Source organism: Raphanus sativus, chromosome 6, assembly GCF_000801105.2.
Source record: "Raphanus sativus cultivar WK10039 chromosome 6, ASM80110v3, whole genome shotgun sequence".
Taxonomy (NCBI): Eukaryota; Viridiplantae; Streptophyta; class Magnoliopsida; order Brassicales; family Brassicaceae; genus Raphanus; species Raphanus sativus.
The window spans coordinates 32,780,572-32,801,580 of NC_079516.1; the positions used below are offsets into that span (position 1 = coordinate 32,780,572).

A 21,009-nucleotide genomic window follows, 5' to 3' on the forward strand; every position below is an offset into this window, starting at 1 on the left:
CAATTTAAATAATAATTTTGTTATATTAACATTTATTAATATTTACAATATAAAAATGTAAATATTACATTAGACATTTACATTGTTACGACTCAAATACAACCCTATAAAACCAAATATCCTAGCTACATCAACGCACACCCATCAAATATTTCCTAGCTACTTCAAAGAAGACTCGAACAAATAAACAATGGCTCCACCATCAAGCAACCTTGCCGTCCCAAGAACGTTTGATGACATCGAAGGAGATTCCTTTAACAATGAAATTTTGGTTAGGCTGATTCATTGCAAGAAGGGGATGCAAAACTCCATGAACTGTATTACCAAGACCAATGGCTTCTTCGTCCAGCTAGATCAGAAGAACAAGTCGAGCTCCATGCTTTCCTGTCCACATTAATTTTCACAAGTAATGAGGATATATACGAATGGTCTGTAAATGGTGTCGCTGCATCAAAGTTTGTTGCATGAATGGTATACATAGACTTACTAACCCCTTAGCCAGAAGTAAATTGGAATAGGTGACCTACCCAAGGATAAGTATTCTGAGGCATAAATATTTGTGTTGGCTCTTCACCCTGAATCGATGCCCTACTAAGGACCTCCTGCTGTCTTCTTCCTCTGCCCTTTCATCAAGGCTGTTTGGAATGAAATTGCATCAACTTACCGTCTTACTGTTACCAGAGATTGGGACTCCACTGTGGCACCTATTATCAGCGTCTCTCTCCCGCCAAACCATAAGAGAGATGTCGCTTGGCAATCATCCATCTACCAATTCTGGGTAGAACGATATAATTGATTACACCAGAACACCTTCACACCACCGGACCAGATCTTTAAAATCGTTGGTTCTCTGGTTAGGAACTGAATCGTCTATTTGTTAGATATGCTCTCCTTCTGGTTCAGCCTTGATTTTTAATAACACAGACACTGAGGAATCCTCTGATTCATCTCCTAAGGCTATATCCATCTCTTGAAGATTCCTTTCACACCTGAAGCAAACGATTTACATGTCGTATTTGAGGAGAATAAATGATATTTTTGCTGAAAAGGATAAGAGAAAAATAAAGAATAACTCAAAGCAACATAATATTGACAACAAATTAAATATTTATTCCAATACTTTACAAATATTTTTTGCTTAAACTACTAACTAAATATCTAACAAAATTACAAAAATGTACTAAGAATAATGTTAATTTGATGTGTTAAAATTTAAAGAATTTTTTTTTTATAATTATGATATGCATCTTAACATTTTTATATATGTATCATAACCTAAATAAAAATAATTTAACAAATTAAATTAGAAAAAGATAAAAATCCCGGGCGTAGCCCGGATTTAATTCCTAGTATCTATAAAAATAATGTTTTCTTTCTTTTGAGATTGTCGCCTTATTAAATAGTGAAAAAAGAAAAAATGACATGTGATAAAGAAAAAACCGGAATAAAAAAAACCCCTTTAAAAAAGGGAATAGCAAAGACGATTAGGGTTTTATCATCCTTTTGCCGTCGTAGGTTTCACCTCACGCGTATCAACAAGAAGCTTCTTCTCTTCCCTTCCTTTCTCTCCTCCCATGGCGCCACTCGTAGCAGGTCCAGCTTCCCTTCCACGCCCTCCCTCAGATCCACCAGATTCGAGTTTGAAGGTTGCTCTCCGGTCAAATCCTCCGGATCCGCCGGTTCCTCCTCACCCTCCGCCTGATACACTATCTTTCACTAGTTTCCTTCAGTTGTACGATCTATGGGCCACAATTACTTTTCCCCATAAGTTCTCAGATCCAGAGCTATGTTTAATGATTTCATATGAACTGGTTTTGTTGGATCCGAGCTTTTAAGTGTTAGTTTCGACTGTTTCGGTTGCATTTCGTTATGCTGCATTTGTTGGCACCTTTGTGGTCTATGAGTGGTCCTCTACTGCAGTATTCAGGTGTTGTCCATTTACTGCAGTATGCAGGCTTACTTCCACCTTTGATCTAATGGTTTTTGCAATGATATGGCATTTTTTCCTCTCGTGATAGCTTGGAGAGAAAGTTCTTAAATTATGTATCATTCTAGCAAATCTGGTTTGTTTGGCAGTAATTGCCCTTCTTTCTCCTTTAAGGAGTGTTTCTTCCTCCCACATTTATCACTTGTTATCAGTGAAATTGTTATAGGGAGCATTGTTTTGAAGATGGTTCTGTATGAAGCAGAAGAGAAGTTGTTTATCATCTCTTGTTTAGATGGTGTCAACTGTCTGACCTCTTTGACCATGGAGGTTTTCATCCCTCCCTTTATTGTTTCCAACAGGAATGTCAAGTTGAAGAAGTCTTCTTGTTTGAATGTCCACTTTTGGAGACAATGGTGGTTGAACTTGTGATATCACTTTGTTTAAGTTTTTATTTGAGTACTTGTTTAAGCTTTTTCAATTGCTTGTCCAGTGTATTGGTCTATGATTTGGTTTGCTTGGTTCCTTGTAACCTTATTGTATCCTCCATTAATGTAGTTGAACTCTTTTAAGTTTCAATGAAAGTTGTTTGATCAAAAAAACAGAATGACATGTGATATTATTTAAATTAGGTTTCATTGGACTTATGTATTTATTTTACAGTTGGGCTAGCAAAACTATATCAAATGTAAGCTCAAAAGGAACTATCCAAATCATCTTCTTCTTCTTGCGTCTATCTTCATCTTATTCATTACTAATGCCTAGAAACTAAAAAGAAGTCAATTCTCGAAACCCTAGTCTCGCCTCAATAATTCTGAACTTTGTATCAGGTATTAATTAAACTAACACATCCACCTTTTGAGATTGACCCACCATCGCAAATAGCATACAATTGCAAAATAATTGATCTTTTTATTTAAGAACAGATAGAGATATATTCTTGAAAAAAATATAACTTTATCAAGAATGCGTTTTAGTTTTGGATAAGGAAATTCTCTATATATTAAAGGAGAAGCATTTTTAAGACTTTCCTTAATGATATATTGGCAAAGTGTGACGTGGCTTCACGAGAAAATTTTATTTAGTAAACGCTTACGTGTCATGCAGAGAACGTTTCTCACAAAAATGTGTATTTAATGCAAACAATTACATTCCTTTAAAATAACTACAATATCCTCGACATTTTTCTCGACGATGTTTTTACGTGATAAACCTTCAGCTTCGAGTACTTGATTAATCCATCCTCTCAATATAATCATAGCATCAAGAAAGCTTTCTTCTTCCTCGATCAGTTTCTTTATAAACACGTAACCCATCTGATCTTTGTTAATGTAAGATAAGCAAGCTACGCTATGTAGAACACACAGTAGTACAAGGTTATTCAATTCCAAGAAATACGACTATATTTATTCTTTCAAAAGCTCTTACAAGTTCTTCTTAAAAGCAATAAATCAAACAAGCTCAAGACAAACCTCGATTTGTTTGCTAGTCAACTCGTTCAGAGATCTAAGACAGACTCTGAACCACATAAGCTCTTAACCCCTAGATGCTTTGCTTCTCCTTCTTAGGACGTACAGAACTCTCTATTGCTAAAAGCTCTCCCTGTGTGTTGAACGGCAACACAGTGCCACGGCTTCCTTTTATATATCTTTGAGGAAGCCCTAGACCTAATCTACCCAATGGAAACTTTCCATTTCTTCTACTTCAGCGAATAAGCCAATCTTCCTTTTCTCTTTAGATCGATTGCTTCTTCTTCAAGTCTTCTTTTAATGTCCCTCTTCATTAAATCTTCTTTTAATGCATCGGTCTTGATACGTGCTTCTCACGAACCGCCTCTCTGATGTAGTAGTTCATGTCACACTTCATGAACTACTTCAGCTCAGCTACAACATCGACTTCCCATATACCTTCAATCTCCCCCTTTTTAATTCGTCGTCTCACAAGTACCTGAGATAGAAGGTAAGAACAAACAACACAAAAACAACACCAGTACATATGTCTAAACGTTAATTCAACCAACTCAAGATAATTAAGAACATACTTATATTATCCTAAAAACGGATTCAAGCAAAACAATACATATTATCAAAAGATAGCATATGAAAATGCTCCCCCATAATCTTAGCCAGTCTGAAAACATGGATAACCAAGAATTACAACAAGTGGTGCAATTGAAATAACATAGACATAAAAACAAAGCAACAGAACACAGCTCCCCCACAATCTTGGTCTCCTTCATCTTAGTCTTCTTCTTCTCCCCCTGCTTGTGAGCACACGGATTAAAAACACCAAGAAGAATACATCATAGATTCATAAGGAGAGAAATACTAACCTGCTACAGAGCTCTGAAGATCCTGAACTATCTCAGTGAGCGCTTGAAGGGCTCGTGTCGTGTCCTGTAGGGCCACTTGCAAATCAACACGGTTGAGTGGTCCTTGAGGGATGGCAACTGATCCAAGCTCATAGACAGATATGCGGCGTGGTGCAGTCCTGGAGCTTGGTGTAGCAGTTCGTGGAGCAGGAATCGGAGCAGGAGATGACTGACGGGTTGTCCTGGCAGAGCTTCTCTTTGGTTCAGCTTTAGATGGTCCCTTTCCTTTAGCTAGTCTCTGCTCACAGATCTCACCCACTCGTTTATCCTTCTTGTAAGGAACCGGACGTTGAAGCTTGTCACTGGGGTAAGATGGAACTGCATGCTGGCTTTGGAGAAGTGCCATGATCAAGCGAGGGAAGATCAACCAACGTGCATTATTGACCTGAGTCACTCCAAGATTGAGAATCTGTCTGAACATCATCTTACCCAAATCAACACGGACTCCATGAGCCATTTTGTAGATCAGCCTTGCCCTCTCAAGTGAGACATACGTCTTGTGAGTAGAGGGAATCCAGTTGTATGCAGCTATGATCATCAAGGCACCGTAGCACGGAGTAAGATCCGCTGTAGTGAGACCTTCCCATTCTGTCCTCGTATCTCCGGTGATGAATGAAGCCAACTCAGTTACTGAGATATCATCCAAAGTTGTGTCTTCCTCCTCTTCTTCCTCAGTAAGTGGTTCCCAATCTATGGCATTGTTGATGAGCGCAGGTGAGAACTTGTACTTTTTTCCTCTCACGGAGACAACTACTTCATCAACATCTGCTTCAGCTTTAGTACTCGGCAGACCTGCATAGAACTCAGCTACAACTTGCTCAACATACACTACAAGACTCGAGACAGTTGATTCCATAGACCCTTTCTTAATAACCCCCAAATACCCCCACTGATCAGCTTCCTTCATATCTACCGAACGCTCAGCAAGTACCTTACGCTTAAGGAACTGATCATACCTTTTCTTGATGAGAGGAGGCATTGGTTCAGCACTTTTGTCACCAGACCTCCTTGATCTCAACTGAGGCGAGGCTCCTGCTTCCTTAGTCAAATATAGAGACTTGGCCGCATCTCCTGGTGTGAGAAACTGAGATTGGGTTAGTGTACTAGACTCCCCTGTCTTTCTCTATTTCCCAGAACGCAATCCTAATCGCTTCAGCACCCATTTCTTCCTCCTTTCCTTCTGTGAAGCTTCATCTGACTCAGAACCCACAGTCACAGCATCATCCTTGGGTTCATCGTCCACTTTCTTGGCTGATTCAGACTCAGCTTCACTTAGCTCTTTCTCAGTTTCAATGATCGCCAAAGGTAGAGCATATTCATCCTTCTCTTCCGGTGATTTATCAGTGACCAGAACATCTTGAATGGCAGCACTAGTGGATCCAATCTGCGGTTGCGGATCTGCTTCAGGGACCTTCGCAGATGGCTCCTCTCCAAGACCTGGAGTCCTTTCATCGCTCTCTTCTGAAGGAGCTTTCTCATTAGCGGTATTGAACGAGTCAAGCTCCTCGGTGACCTCAGGGAGTGCATCGGAGACAGGCATAGCGTTTCTCGGTGGAGACGATTCAGGTTCGCCATCAGTGAGTGACCTCCGACTTCCTTCAGCCTCTGCATGCTTCTCTTCCTTGGATGATTCGGCTTGTTGAGCTGATTTCTTTGCTTTCCCCATGATAGATGTCGGTTTCTGTGTGAGAATCGTGTGAGAGATGAAGAGAGGCTGCGAGATTGAGCTTCTTAAGCACGATGGAGATTTTCTAGGGCTTGTTCCCCACTACTTCCCTTAACGGAATAAAACTGAATCAACTTTTCTGATATTGCAGATCTGGTCCCTGACTTTTTATCCTCTCCTTTGTATACCTACAACATTTAATTTCTCTCATCCAAACACATAGGCATTAGGCACATTCGTGAATTATTAATGTGTCATCAGACTTTCAAGATAGTAATAAAACACGAGTCACAACTCACAATTGGCTGAATCAAGATTAATATAAAGCATTAGATCAGTTCAGTTTAGTTACCATTCGTGTGAAGTGCTTCACGAGTTGCCTCAGTGCTTGATTCAAGCTGCACATATAACTCTTCCTAGATCTTATATTATGGTGCAGCCGATTGTCTTTTTATGGCTAGCTTTCACATTGATATGCCTTCATCAATGCTGCCGGTTTTCATTCTTTATTCTCGCGCTGTGAAACCCCTGTTGTTTCCCATCATGAATCTATCAAATTTTATATATTTTTTTAATTTTCTGAGCATCTTTCTGTAACATTGCTGGCTCTTTTTATCGAGAGGGGGGGGGCACAAATTGATGTGAAACCTGTACCATTACAACATTGACGGCATATCAAGCAGCTCTTTTCCACAGCGTTTTCGGGTTCCAAAACCAATCTGTATATCCCGAATCAGCACCTGCACTACTCTCTGCACAACTTGACTCAACAATCAAGGTTACACACACCAATTGCATTTCTTAGTGTGATAAATCGATTAAATTCAAGAGATTTAGTGAATATATCAGCCAACTACAAATCAGTAACTACATGTTCGATTACTACCTGATTGTCTTCAACTAATTCTCTGATGAAGTGGTGCCTTATGTCAATGTGCTTCGTCCTTGAATGTTGGACCGGATTCCTCGAGATATCAATTGCACTTTTGCTGTCACAATACACAAGAAAGGGACCCGGTTGCATTCCATAATCAGCTGACATCTGCTTCATCCAGATAAGTTGTGAGCAACAGCTACCCATGGCAATATATTCTGCTTCCGCCGTAGAAAGTGATACAGATTTCTGCTTCTTGCTCAGCCACAAGATAAGATTGTTTCCAAGAAAGAAACATCCTCCACTGGTACTCTTTCTATCATCAGCACATCCTGCCCAATCAGCATCACAGTATCCCACCAAGTTCTTGTTGGAATTCTTCGAGTAATACACGCCCAAGCTCTCTGTTCCTTTGACGTACTTGATGATCCTCTTTACTGCATTCAGGTGTGATACCTTAGGCTTGGCTTGATATCGTGCACACACACCGACACTGAATGACAGATCTGGTCGACTCGCTGTCAAGTACAACAGACTACCAATTATCCCTCGATAGAGCTTGACATCCACATCTTCTCCTGCTTCATCTCGTGCAAGCTTCAGTGATGTACTCATGGGTGTCTTAGAAACTTTGGAGTTCTCCATACCAAATCGCTTTACCAAACTGTTAGCGTATGCACTCTGAAAGATGAAGACACCTTTCTCTGAATGAGACACTTGAAGTCCAAGAAAGTACTTCAGTTCGCCACACATGCTCATCTCAAACTCTTGAGTCATATTCTGAACAAACTCATCAACCAGCTTCTGTGACGTGCCTCCAAAGATAATGTCATCCACATAGATTTGAACAATGATTATATCTTTTTCAACTTCCTTGAAGAATAGTGTCTTGTCTATACTCCCTCTGATGTACTCCGCTTCTAACAGAAACCTTGTGAGTCGTTCATACCATGCACGCGGTGCTTGCTTCAATCCATATAGTGCTTTCTTCAGTCGGTACACATAGTCATGATGCACTGGGTCCTCAAATCCCTTTGGCTGCTCAACATAAACTTCCTCCTGAAGTACTCCATTGAGGAAAGCACTTTTCACATCCATTTGATGCACTTTGAAGTTCAGAATGCACGCCATTCCCAGAAACAACCGAATGGATTCCAATCTTGCAACTGGAGCAAAGGTTTCTTCAAAGTCAACTTCTTCAATCTGTGAGTATCCTTGAGCTACAAGCCTTGCCTTGTTACGAACTACTTCTCCATGCTCATCAGTCTTGTTCTTGAAAATCCATTTAGTGCCAACCACGTTTACTCCTTTAGGTCTAGCAACAAGTTCCCACACATCGTTCCTGGTGAACTGCTCAAGTTCTTCCTCCATTGCGACAATCCAATATTCATCACGTAGTGCTTCAGTGTGTGTCTTAGGTTCTATTGATGAGACGAAACATGCGAACTGCACCATTTCTTTAAAGTTGATCACCTTTCCACGCGTTTTTCGTCCTTCTTCAATCCCTCCAATCACATCAGACTTCGAATGATTGCGATGAACTTGCTGAATCACTGGTTGAGGTACTATATCTGCGATAGGACCTTCCTCAATGACTTCAGTAGCAGCTACGGATGATCCACCTTCTTCCTCTTCATCTGATCCCAAGTCATCACCTACAACCACAGACAAATCATCAAATACAACATTCACTGATTCTTTAATTGATTTTGTCCGCTTGTTGTAGACTCGGTATGCTGAACTAGACTGTGCATAACCCAGAAAGAATCCTTCATCACTTCTTGAGTCAAACTTCCCAAGGTAGTCCTTGTCATTCAGTATGTAGCACCTGCATCCAAAAACATGAAAGTAACTAAGATTAGGAGTTTTGCCTGTCCACATCTCATACGGTGTCTTTGTTGTCCCTTTTCTGACATACACACGGTTGATTGTGTAACACGCCGTGCTGAGTGCTTCAGCCCAGAACCTCTTGGCTATCTTGTTACCATGAAGCATTGCTCTTCCCATTTCCTGTAGAGTTCTATTCTTTCGTTCAACCACTCCATTCTGCTGAGGTGTCCAAGGTGCTGCAAACTGGTGAGCTATTCCTCTTGATTCAAGAAAGGTAGTCATGGTTTCATTCTCGAATTCTCCTCCATGATCACTGCGTATCTTCTTAATTCCTCCCTTTTCATTTATGAGTTGAAGCGCCCAGATTTTGAAACTCTCAGACACTTCTGACTTTTCCCTAAGAAAACGAACCCAAGTGAACCTGGTGTAGTCATCTACTAGTACAAACACATACTTCTTTCCTCCGATACTCTCGGTTTGCATAGGACCCATGAGATCCATGTGAACTAGATCCAATGGTGCCTTTGCCTGAACATCCGGTACCTTCTTGTGTTGTATCTTGACTTGCTTTCCCTCATTGCATGCACCACACACAATCTTGTCATCGATCTTGAGTTTGGGTACTCCTCGAACCAAGTCGTTGCATACTAGATTCGTTAGATTCCTGAAGTTCATATGTCCCAAACGTCTATGCCATAGATCAATATTCCCTTGAGCTGACAAGCACTTAACCTTCTTTTCCCACATGTAACAGTTATTGCCAGATCTCACACCTTGTAGCACTGTTACACCATGTTGATTTATTGCACGGCAATCAATTGCTGAGAAGCACACCGTAAGTCCATCATCACACAGTTGACTCACGCTGATCAAGTTAGCCTTTAATCCTTTGACAAAGTAGACATTCACCAATTTAGGTACTTCTGAGTTACACGTTGTACCTTTGCCTTGAATGACACCACATCATCCATCTCCAAAGGTTACCTTTCCTCCTTTTACCTTTGACACTTTGTCTAGATACTCAATGTTTCCCGTCATGTGTCTAGAGCACCCACTGTCGAAGTACCATGGTTCCTCAGATTCAGAATCACTTGACACTCGCGCCATGTTACATCGAACGGTACTTCTTGGTTCAGTCACTATCTTAGGCTACAAGTCAGTTTTCTTCATCCAGCCTCGAGACGTCTTCCCTATTCTCCAAACTTGTGTTGTCTCCATACTTGTTTGACCCGTTCCAGATACTTGTAGCAATACCTCTTGTAATGACCAAACTTCCCACAGAAGAAGCATCCACTCATCTGAGCTGAAGTAGTTTGTGTCTTAGTTTCTTCAGCATTCGCAAAACCTCCAGACACAAAGCGCGTTGTACCTGTTGAGCTACTCTGTCTTCCAGTGTAACCAAGTCCCATCAATGAGTTTTCAGTTCTTCCACTGCTCAGAATCTTGTCAAGTTGCTTGGTTCCCGTGAGCATCTTAATCTTCCGATATTGCTGATCCAATTCAGCTTGAAGATCAGCTGCTTTCTTTCTTTCAGCCAGTAACTCTTCTCTAAGATCGTCCGCTTGCTTAGACAGGACCAATTTTTCTTTGATCAGATTCACACTTTCCTTGGCCAACTCAGCTTCCTTGTTGAGGTCATCCTTCAACACTTGTACTTCAACTTCCAGTCTTGCCTTCTCTTTAGCCAAGGCCAATATTCTCCGTTCCCAGCTTCACTAGCGTCTCTCGAACTTCCTTGTAGCTTTCATCTAAGTCATTTTCTTGCTCAGCCTCACTCTCAGATCCTGACTCACATTCCACGATTCCTAGAAACGCCACAAAGTTGTTCACTTCCTCTTCACTTTCGCTGTCGGACTCGCTGTCATTGATTCCTATCATGGACTGTTCCGGCTTTCTCCTACCATCCGACTCGCACTCAGCTTGAGTGTGTCCATATCCCTTGCAGTTATGGCACTGAATCTCTCTTCTTTTCACTGTGGGACACTCAGTTCGAAAGTGACCATACCCCTTGCATTCATAGCACTTAGCATCATTCTTCTTGTAGTTCTTCTCTGGCTCAGACGTCTTCCTACCTTGGCCAAACTTCTTCTGCCCATTCTCCACTCTTCGTAGAGCTCTATCAAACCTTCTGACCAGAAGACTCACAGGATCGTTATCATCCATATGCTCTTTTTTAACTGATGCAAGCGCAATTCCTTTTTCCTTCATTCCACCAGACACACCAGCCACTTCCATCTCATGAGCTTGTAACATTCCAACCACTTCATCAAATGTCATCTCGTCAGTGTTACAGGAGACGGTCATAGCTGCTTTGTATGCCATGAACTTAGACGGCAAGCACCTCAGGAACTTCTTCACAAGTTTCTTCTCTTTGTATTTCTTTCCAAGTGTAAGTGCTTCTTGTGCCAATGAGCTAATCTTTGAGCTGAAATCTCCAACAGATTCATTCTCTTCCATCTTTAGCTCTTTAAATCTTGTTGCAAGCATATCCTTTCTAGAACTCTGAACCTTTGAGGTTCCTTCAAAATGCTTCTGCAGAATATCCCATGCATCCTTTGCTGCCTCGCATCCTTGAATTAGTTCAAACTGCTTCCTTGCTACACTGCAATGTATGACAGTTAGTGCACAAGCATTGAACTTAGCCATCTTGTTCTCATCATCAGTCCAGAGCTCCTCCAGTTTTGGAACATCTGTCCCATCCTCGGCTCTTGCAACAGGTGATTTCCAACCAGATTCCACAGCCTTCCACGCCAATGGGTCAATACCCTTGATTGTAGCCTTCATGCGCGCCTTCCAGAATCCATAGTTTCCTACTTCAAGGATCATCTTGGAACTTATCACCAACTCGCGATAGCTATCCATCTTACTCTGCAGGATCTACCTGTTTAAATAAACAAAGCACATATATCTGCTCTGATACCAATTGTTAATGTAAGATAAGCAAGCTACGCTATGTAGAACACACAGTAGTACAGGGTTATTCAATTCCAAGAAATACGACTATATTTATTCTTTCAAAAGCTCTTACAAGTTCTTCTTAAAAGCAATAAATCAAACAAGCTCAAGACAAACCTCGACTTGTTTGCTAGTCAACTCGTTCAGAGATCTAAGACATACTCTGAACCACCTAAGCTCTTAACCCCTAGATGCTTTGCTTCTCCTTCTTAGGACGTACAAAACTCTCTATTGCTAAAAGCTCTCCCTGTGTGTTGAACGGCAACATAGTGCCACGGCTTCCTTTTATATATCTTTGAGGAAGCCCTAGACCTAATCTACCCAATGGAAACTTTCCATTTCTTCTACTTCAGCGAATAAGCCAATCTTCCTTTTCTCTTTAGATCGATTGCTTCTTCTTCAAGTCTTCCTTTAATGTCCCTCTTCATTAAATCTTCTTTTAATGCATCGGTCTTGATACGTGCTTCTCACGAACCGCGTCTCTGATGTAGTAGTTCATGTCACACTTCATGAACTACTTCAGCTCTGCTACAGCATCGACTTCCCATACACCTTCAATCTTTCGCCATTAAGTAGACAGATCCGTAGAGACACAACTTGGTTATGTTTCTGCTTGAAGAGGTAATCTCGGTTTTGACAAGAGGTGTTCACTGTAAAATGTTTATATGGTCAGTGTAGTAGTCTTCCCGAGCAAGCAATATAAACATGCGGCTGTCACCATCTTCGCCGCCATGCGAGCTCTGCATTACACGACCTTGAAGATAAGAAGAAACTTACATAAACGAATCACCAGCCAGTCTCATGTGTTGGTTGCATCTGGAACAACCTTTAAAATTTTGGAAGTTCACGTATACGTGATGCCAAAAGATATGAGCAGAACACTTTAAGTGATCGAGGAAGATGAAGCTATTCTGTTGCTTGTCGAAGAGGTAATCTCTATTTTGCCGAGAGGTGTTCACCGTAAAGCATATGTGGTTAGTGTAGTAGTCTTCATGAGCAAGCATATAAGCATGCGACTGTTACCATCTTTGCCACCATGAGAGCTCTGCATTGGACGAACTTGAAGATGAGAAGAAACTTACAGAAACAAACCAGATGGTATGCAAAAGATCGCTGCTCGTAACACATTGGCTGTTTTGCAGCGTTGCTGTAACAAAATGTAAGTGTGTATCCTCATTTCACCCAAATTATAATCACAATAAAGGTGCGCGAAGATGGTGATATGTTGTAGAGTAGGAGCTAATATTACGTGGTCAATTATTTATCACATAAGCGTCAGGTTCGACCCTGGAGTAGATCGACATTATGTCTGGTTTGTGTATGTTATCTATACGATCTGAGTTTGACAAGCATCATGTACCAAATCATCTACACCGAATTCTATATAAGAATTATGTATTTTTCGATTATGGTTGCGATTGTATTTTTAAGATATTTACTATATATTTATTGATTTAATAACAATAGTTAACATAATTAGTATATGTTAATATTTTTGATGTTTAAAAAAAATTACTTTCAGGATTCCATTCCACGCATTTTGATTCGACAACAAGAGAGCTGAAGACTTTAATTTTATCTTATGAAAGTTTTTTGTTATTTTGGATTTTTTTTATTGAAAACTAATTATATGTTTTAGAAGGTGGAATATCTTTCAATTGCTTATATGCTATAACTACGTTTTCTAAATTTCGAAAATTATACTTTATTTATTTCACATAGTCATTGTTTTGCTTATAATATATTATTGATCTACCGTTATCTTTTGGAAGTTGATCAACATCAAAACGAGTCATAGACTCCAGTGAAAACACACACACACACACATATATATATAATCACATATAATCACAGAGTTGATAACATCATAATTAAATGAATCATACCTTTAGTTTTGCCTAACGTTCGTTTAAAGTATACTAATGTCCATAATCATAATATATCCCCTATATATTATTTGTGAAACATTTTTAAGTAGTGACTTATAGGATTAGTGCTGACGTGTCGTTACCACAGCTCTTCTCAGAGTCTTTTTAAGTGGACCAACACACCTAGAGAAATAACAAGGATGACATAAATAAACATTAGTTTAGTTTTAATTAATAGTTGACTATGTATGTATAGAATCTAATACTATAAAGAAAAGCACTCTTTTCTTTGAGAGTGCCACGTCACTAATTCAATTAACCAGAATGCAACAGCTGTCCAGTTTGTAAAAACTCACCGTTCCATTTACTTATGTTTGTGTTACGTCTGGGCTTTTGTTTATTTCGTTGTCATTGTTTTGGTTTATAAAGCCCAATGAAACGCAGAGTAAGTCATTGCCTGAAACGCGAAGTTTTTGATTCTATGATTTCGTCCCATTATCTTCTCCTTCGATGATCTCAGATACTAGCTATGGAGTTTTGAGATTTTCAATCCACGTGATGATTTGTTTTGTAGATCTTCAATTCGATGTTTTGCCCTCTCTTCTATCAACGGAAACGTTAACTGTAATTGATTTTTACTCCCTGCTCTATCACTCGGAATGTGCATATATACATCGCAGGTGATATTTCTCGGCAAATCACTTTGAGATTTCCTATTATTACTTTATAGTTTTTACTTCATCCAGTTGTAAACGCGATTCCCAGCGTCGTTTTCGTATTAGGGTTTTGCGCTTAGCTTTCGTCTCCGCCATACCATGTCGAGACAGAACCAGAGTTTCCTTATCGCGGATCTTTCACCTTCTTCCTTCCCGTATGGCGGTCATTGGAACTAGGGTTCATCCTGTTCTTCGTTCTGTTGCTAACCAAAGCGACAATGGTGTATTCAACAATATATTTGCGAGACGATTCCCTGGATTGGGCTTTCTTCATGTCGTTTCGTCTTCGTTTTTCTCTTTGGAACCGTTACAGGACCAACTTATTCACAGCCGTTCTTAGATTCGACCCACGCTGCAACCACGATTTCTCATTCATTGTATCTTTCTCACTTCAAGGCGGTGCATCTCCAACTATAAAAAGGTAATCTTACATACCGTAAACATCATCTTCACAAATCCAAACAACAGTTGAAGTTTTTTTTCTCAGTAGAATGGCGAACTCAAGGCGTGTTCTCAAGTGTCTTAGTTAGAGATTAAAATTTTTTTAAGAGATTTGAGAAACTATTCCCGAGTTCTCTGCATATGTGTCGATCATGTTTTTTAGTAAAAACTTTAATTGTTTGTCCATGCTCTGCTCAGGTTTCAGTGATCAACATTTTTTTACAGAGCAAAACAGAGTCCATGAACGGAAATTTAAGAGGAGGATCAGAAACTGAGTCTTCATCAAGCCTTCAGTCTAATAGCTTACGAAGGTACACATATCTCCAAACTTTGTTTCATGTTGGCTATCTAAGTCAGACTTTGCTTAATAGTTTAGTGTTTGATTAATGAGAAGACCAGGTTCTGCACCCGAAGGATCGGACAAACAATAATCAAGATGCACATAAAGAGGTGATGAGAGCTTCAGAGACGCTAGACAATCTGCTTCCTAACATTATCTTCAAGGTAAAGCTTTCAAGCTTCTTTCCAATAAATCCAAGATTGAACTGGTTGATTGGTTTAATTGTGATGTGGGAATGTGTTATGTGTGGGATATAACAAGTGAAGAAGAATGGAAAGATTGATATTTTAAATATATAATGAGCAGTTACTTTCATCCATAAAAACAATCTTAGTGGGTGATGTTGTCTTATGATGCTAACGAGACTTTCTCTCAATGCTATATTGCTATCATATTAATGTGTGTATCGTTTTTTCCTGCTCATAAAGTATTAGTTGAGCTCTTGTGGTGTTTCACATGTAGCTTATCTTAATATCTACTTCAAATAAATATCAGTGATATTGATGAAAAGCTCAAGCATCTATTCTGTGGCATATCCACTCCCAAACGACTTATTTGACATGGAGAAGGAGCTGCAGAAGATTGGTTTTAAGCCGGTAATATGTTTTAATTCAAACCATCTTTATATCGTTCTCTATATGAGTCTCTGTTTCCATATAAGACAAAACTATAACTTTTCTGTCTTCTGCTTTTGAGAATGAAGGGACAAAGGATAACCTTTAGTGGACAATTCTTAACTATCAGAACACAGTGGCACAAGTGGTGGAACTTCTTGGAGATGAGGATACTGCAGCTGATTTACGATACGATGTTGGTCTGGGAAGCAATATTTATCTTAATATTATTCTGTGCCTCAACTTGACACCACTAGAAGACAGTACATTCCCGAACAATAAGTTGTTGATATTATCAATGGTTATACAGCGACGAGCTCCATGTAAGTTTTCTCAACCGTTTTGGACTGTTTCAGCAATAGATTTGTATGAACAGTATATGAACATGGTTTGTTCCAAATCAATATTAATTTTAAAGCTTAAAGCTTCCTGAAGAAAATACTCAAGTGTCATAAAGTAATTTACCTAGGATTTCATGTTGGTTATAAAGATTACATATTAGCTATGTTTGAGAGATTCAAGACTTTTGGAGAAGCGAATTCGAGGTTTAGAGATATGAGTCTGGCTTAGGATGTGAGCAAGCGCCAGTAACAGACTTGGTTGCATTGAAACTAACAAGAAAGTGAAAAGATACTGGCTTGGTCTCAATGAGTTTGCAGATTTGAGCCACGAAGAATTCAAGAACAAGTATTTGGGCTCAAGACTGATATAGAAAGAGGCGATGATGAAAGATCCTAACAAGAGTTCACTTATAAGGACGTTGACGTAGAAGCTTTGCCTAAATCTGTTGACTGGAGAAAGAAAGGAGCTGTGCGCTATGTCAAGAACCGAAACTCTTGCGGTAAGCTAAAATCTTTGACTCATGTGTTATAGTGTTAACTTTTTTATTTAGATTTTTTTTTTGAATATTTATTCTGGAAATTATTGGGCTTTTTCGATAGTTACTGCAGTGGAAGGTATAAACAAGATTGTGACAGGAAACTTGGAAACATTCTCTGAACATGAACTCATAGACGGTCAGTCTGTGACACAACTTACAACAATGGTTGCAATGGTGGTCTCATGGATTATGCTTTTGAGTAGATCTCAAGAACAGAGGTGTTCACAAGGAAGAGGATTATCCTTACTCCATGGAAGAAGGAACTTGCTAGAGGCGAAAGGTTTTTATGTTACTGCGAAAAAGGGATTAATTGGTCATACTAATTCTCTTTGTTTTTAAACAGGATGATCCTGAAATGGTGACCATCAGTGGGCACCAAGATGTACCAAGAAATGATGATAATTCTCTTGAAAGCATTGGCTCATCAACCTCTCAGTGTCGCTAGGGAGTTCCAGTTCATAGTGGTGTAAGTACATTATTAGACCCATGATCAGGAAAATGATTAAACTTCTTGATGTTTGAAATATTGTGTGTTTGGTATATGAAAGGTGTTTTTTGATGGGGGACGCGGGGTGAACACGAACCAAGGTGTTGCTGTAGTTGGGTATGAATCAAGCAAGGTTCAGATCATTGTGATTTTTTTTTTACCAACATGGGGAGAGAAAGGTTGCATCAAGATGAAGAGGAACACTTATAAACCAGAGGGTCTCTCTGTGAAATCAATAAGATGGCTTCTTTCCCCACTAAAATAAAGTGATAATATCATTTTATCTTATCTGCATTTGATCACTATCTTCATAACAACATAAAATTGTTATTTTAAGAAATAGAAATGTTGTAACAACTTTGTACAATAACAACAGAAAAGATGATTGAAAAAGTGGAAAGCATTATTAAAATGATTTTTTTGGATAGCACTAAAACGAACAATGGTGCAGTAAAAATTTTTTTAGTCAAATAAATATAAATTGGAAGCGAGACTACGTCAAACATATTATAACATTTATTCACATTTTTTAATTACTCTTAAAATATAAATCAATAACGAAAAAAGTTGTAGTAACAGCAGTAAAGAGATACATAGCTGTAAGCCTAATAACAAAGTTTTTTCTTTTAAAAAAAACACTAACAGAGATTCAAGAGAAGAAATAAGAATATAAATCATAGTAAAACACATCACTACAAAGTTGAAGTAACTAAAACAAACATTGTGAACCTAACATTTTTATGGTTTTAAGAAGAAAAAATAAACAATATAAAGATGCACCTTCTCTGACCTATAACATTGGCTTCTTTTAGATTTCTCACATCAGCATTTGCTCTACCAACAACCATAAACATTAGGCTCGCTGAAAGCAAAATAAAACTAACTTATAATGTGTGGTTATTTATCAGCATCATTCCAGGTTTAAAGCAAAAAGAATATTCAAAACATAGACATGAAAAAACACAATGAAAATATAATACACAACATTTCAACCAAAGTATCAGAGTTATCAAAAATATATAATATATACAAATGTATTATTGTAACATTAAAATTTAGAATGATGTTTAACTGTAATTTTTATATTACAATTTAAAAATTATTTACAATTTAAACTGACCTATATATTTTGAAATATTCAACAAAATTTATGATATATTATATAATTTTAAGTAATTAACCCGCCCATAGGGCGGGCCCTATCCTAGTCTCATATATTTAAGTGCGACAACCCCTTTTATTAATAAGGCCCATTGACGTGTATTCCATTTAATGAGCTTTGTCCAAAGAACTAACAAAATGTAATTGAAGATCACGTTTCTTTATTACCATGCAAGGAATATTAAAGATTACTCAAAATATATATTGCTTGGGCTGCAAAATTAACATGCAAGGAAATACCGTTTTAAACATTTAAAGAGCGAATATTGTCTTACCGAATCTTTTATATATTAATCTTGGAGCATTGCAACATTGTTTGGTAGCCACATATCATCATGGAAATTATTCTCATAATTATTAGAGAAATAGGCTGGTCCATATGCACATATATTATAGTTTTTATTAAATAACTATTAAATTAATTAGTAGTGTAACAAAAGAATATTCTCTATTATTACTTTAGATAAAAGCTACGGAATTACCTAATATGATTGACATATATATCACAAATAATGATTATGAATAATAAAAATTTGATAACAATTTTTTTATCCTCTATACTTTTCGTTTAATTTTATTTGTTAAAAAAATTAAACAACCATATTAAGCATAAAATAAAAAAAATTAGATATTTTTCTTATATATCATATTTCAAATTTTTTTAAACGACTATAAATTACTAAAAATGGTAAAAGTCTCACATTGAAAATTTTGTGATCAACAGTAATATTTTTTTATTTCAGCCAATTGTTCTTTTAGTGGACCTTGAATAATTTTAATGATTAACTAAATATGTCATACACATAGTAGAAATTTTTTTGGTTTAAAATTATTGCATACCCAAAATCAGTATGAACCATCATCCATTTCGTTTAAATTTTGGTTACAATAAAAAATATATGGTTGGACAAAAAAAAATCAAATCCAATCCAAAAAGTAGTACAAAACTTTAATCAAATTGGTTAGATATCCGAACAGGTTTAAAATTTTGATATCGGAACCGAACAGACCGAAATATTTCGGGTATCCGAGTATATTAGAACCAAATCATATATTTAAATATATTAATTATTTTAAAATTTAATATCTAAAAAAAATATACAAAATACATAAGATTTTTTAAAATTTTCCAAACTAATTAGAAATATATAAAAATAATAAATTTATATATTTAAAATAGCTAAACGTAAAAATAGCAAAAATACTGAAAATATATGTTCATTTTTATCCAAATATTTAAACTAAACCAATTTTTATGTTAAGTTTAAGTATTTTGGTATACATTATTCAAATTTATATGTTACATATTATTTTTATTTTTAGATTTTGAAAAATTTAAGGTATATATGAAATTTAATTTAGAAAAAATAAATAAATGGGTTATCTGAACCTAAATCCAAACCGAACATGAAAAGATTCAAAACAAATGTACAAAAATCCAAACCGGACCTAACCGAACCAAATGGTATGCGCATGCCATCCCTAATCAAATGTAAAAAAAAAAAAAAATATGTATTATTTAAACTATTTAGATACAACATATTTTAAAAAACCTTATTCCGCGCAAGGCGCGGATTATCATCTAGTAGATATCTTATTCCGTGTAAAGCGCGGATTACTACCTAGTTAAGATATTAAATGGAATGATGAAACCTTGTTTAATCGAGAGACTGAGAGATCTTGACCGTTGATATAGTACAAAAGGATCCATGGTCATTATTAGCCGTTGGAGCAGAGTGTTAAATGTTTTCATCGTGAATTTAAAAGCCAAGTCTAGCATTGGACCTAAGATACATTGTTTTCCCTTTAATTTTATTGTTTTCAAATATATTTTCTATTGTAACATTTGTCTCCAAATGCCTTTAGTTGGAACTTGGAAACTAGGAAGATGAACAAATGCATGATTGGCATTTTACGATGACGGTCCAAAGGCACCGCTACTTTCAATCTTTTTTCAAAGCTTACATGCACCAACAGCAAATTATATAAAATTATGTGTAATTCGACTCATAGAAAAAAAAAAACTAAGAATAATTCTTCATAACAGTTGAACAATTTCAATTCAAACTTCTTTTATCATAAAAAATTATGTAATTGTATTTTTATTATTTATTAGTAATAGCTAAAAATATAAAATCACATAAAAAGAATCATTTATATAATATATAATATATTTATGTTACATATATTTTCATATAAATAATATCTCAATGTAAGTTTAGTATGATAAATGTTGAAAATATAAAATGTATAGCACCATATATTTTAAATAATATATACAACAATTTAACTATATATTATCATAAAATTTTGATCCATAAAAAATACATTTGTGCGGATATACGGGTAATATTTTAAAAAGTATGGATGTGATACAATTGATGGTTTACAAGACAAAATAAAATTACTCAATTAAATTTTTATTTAATCGGGTAAATTTTAAATATATATACAAATAAATACATATTACAAGTTTAGATCAAATTTCTAGCTATTTTAACTAATTAAAATTTGCAAAAATAAATCTATATTTCTTTTGAAAATCTTGCTAATCAAGTTTAAATTCATATATTAAGTATCTTTATAATTTTTAGTTTATAAATAATATTTAGAAAAATAACCAAAAAGCAATTGAAATTAAACATTGTATTCATAAATCAGTTAAGTTGACATATATTATCAGCCAAAGCTGTTATGAATCTTCTTAACGTGATGTATAAAATATTTTCACAATACATATACTTTCTCTATTTTGTAAACTACGGATATAACTATACAAATCGAATATTCTACGGAATAAATTGCCTACTATATTTTTATTTTCTTACAAATTTTATAACTAATGTATCAATTTGTAATACCATACTAACTCATATTTATCT

The 21,009-nt window shown here is 36.8% G+C and overlaps 1 long non-coding RNA gene across 8 annotated transcripts; it reads left to right on the forward strand.

Annotated features, from left to right (window-relative positions):
* The first annotated feature begins 13,949 nt into the window (after window positions 1-13,949).
* Window positions 13,950-17,381, forward strand: LOC108811850 (uncharacterized). 8 transcript variants are annotated; one of them, XR_001943392.2, is made up of 8 exons: window positions 13,950-14,168; window positions 14,254-14,625; window positions 14,844-14,956; window positions 15,040-15,149; window positions 15,481-15,581; window positions 15,689-16,440; window positions 16,541-16,945; window positions 17,028-17,381. It is a non-coding gene; the product is annotated as an uncharacterized LOC108811850 (long non-coding RNA). The 8 variants fall into 8 exon arrangements; XR_001943390.2 differs by having other exon boundaries at window positions 14,271-14,625; XR_008934773.1 differs by lacking the exon at window positions 13,950-14,168 and having other exon boundaries at window positions 14,186-14,625; window positions 16,541-16,759; window positions 16,823-16,945.
* The last annotated feature ends 3,628 nt before the right edge of the window (window positions 17,382-21,009 follow it).